Genomic DNA, 2,070 nt, shown 5'->3' on the forward strand with positions numbered 1-2,070 from the left:
GGTAGTAAGGGTGCGGGTTGGGTGCATGGGGGATGGTGGAGGGTGTGGGAGGCTGAGGTGCATGGGGGTGGGTGGGGTGCATGGGGGTGGCCCCCAGAGGCCAGTAGCTGTCCCCCTCCCCTATACTGGCTCCCCAGTCCTCAGCAGTTTTGTAGCCCAGTGCCTCTGGTGAGCCCTAACTACTTCCCCACCACTCCAGACAGTTAATTTCCAGCAAATTATTAAAGGACCTGGCATCACAGTGATTTCTCTGTCCTTCCATGAGCCACAGCCAAGCTCTCTCCAACAGAATGTGGGGATCACAGCCTGGGGGAGCAGGGCTTCCTCTTCTGTGCTCTCTCTCAGCCCTGAGGGTGGTGGCTGCTCCTTCTCTCTGCTACTCCTGCATGCTTTCGAGTTCCCTTTCCTTCTGAACTAGCCCATCCTCAAACCAGAAAGGGAGGTCAGCCAGTCAGCACTACAGCCAGAATCATGCCAGGCGGGAAGTGATCATGAACACACTTTTGGACTTCGCCCTTGGAAAACCCATGGCCCAGCCACTGTCAGATCTCCACTTCTTTGCAGCACTAGCTCCAGACTCAAGCCCCAGGTGGATGCATCTGACGGATGCCTTTCTCCCTAACTCTTAGGTGCTCTGGAAAAGTGATTAGCTGCTGTTCTCATCTGATTGTGGGGGGAAGACATAAAGAAACATTCATGGGGAATTCCCTAACTATAGGAAAGAAGTCTACATGCTAAGAAGTCAGGAGGAAAGAATGACAAATGTGCACTCTCCTTTTTGGCGTTAGCGCAGATAACCAACTATTTTTGGCATTGGAGCAATTAACCAAATGTTTGCATGGATTAAAGTAGGTCATGCTTAAACCCACAATTTTGTATTCTGTAGTAGCTTTATGATCACCAGAGAGATGAAACACAGAGCATGACTTTTAAAAATATATATACAGTGAATATACATTACTGTGTGTAAAATAGATGCCTAGTGTGAACCTGCTGTATAACACGGGGAGTTCAGCCTGCTGCTCTGTTATGGCCTACTGGGGTGAAATGGAGGGGGCGGTGGGAGGAAGGTTCAAGAAGGAGGGGATATATGTGTACTTATGGCTGATCTCACCAACACATTGTAAAGCAATTATCTTCCAATTAAAAATAAAATTTAAAAAGTACACAGTGAATTTTATTTTATATTTACTTATTTTTGGCCTCAAGCCTTGTGGGATCCTAGTTCCCCAACAGGGATTGAACCCAGGGCCACAGCATTGAACGTGCCAAGTCCTAACAACTGGACTGCCAGAGAACGCCCCACAAAGTGTGACTTTTAAAGAATTAAAGTCCATAAGATAAAAAGTTAATACAGCAATAAATGTTTACCTTCATTCCAATTGCAAATCAAGAAAATATGTAAACCAAGAAATATTAATAGTTATACCATACATTTTTATTAGTTTTTAAACTGGACGTATTCAGTATGTGAGGACAGCGCTTTAACATTCTTTTCTCAGTTCAGAAAGTGAGCCCCAAGCCAATATTCAAAAATGGCCACTAAGCTCTCATTTCTTTTTCCTTTCTGTCTTTTTCTGAAGTACTCAGATTTGGTAATATGTTGATAACGGTTCCGGGCATATTGTTCCATAATTATCCCAATTATCCTAACGGTTGTTACAACCGGGGACGCATTTTCAGAGTAAGATTATAAGCGAATATAAACAGTATTTGAACATAATTTCTGCAGAATAACATTTCATCTGCTAGGCTGGCAGCTGGGAGAGTTTAGAGCTCCTTGCACTTTTCCAAAAGAAAGGAAACACATCCTTCCTGGACAAGACACACCCACAAGCATCAAAGATATTTTCCAAAAACTGATTTTTAAACATCTGTGAATTGGCATTTCTTATTCTTGTTTACAGTCTTCCTAGGTGGTGGTAGTGGTAAAGAACCCACCTGCCAATACAGGAGACATAAGAGACATGGGTTTGATCCCTGGGTTGGGAAGATGCCCCTGCATGGCAACCCACTCCAGTATTCTTGCCTGGAGAATCCCATGGACAGAGGAGATGGGCGGGCTATAAT

Source organism: Bison bison, unplaced genomic scaffold (assembly GCF_000754665.1).
Source record: "Bison bison bison isolate TAMUID 2011002044 unplaced genomic scaffold, Bison_UMD1.0 scf7180017862275, whole genome shotgun sequence".
Taxonomy (NCBI): Eukaryota; Metazoa; Chordata; class Mammalia; order Artiodactyla; family Bovidae; genus Bison; species Bison bison.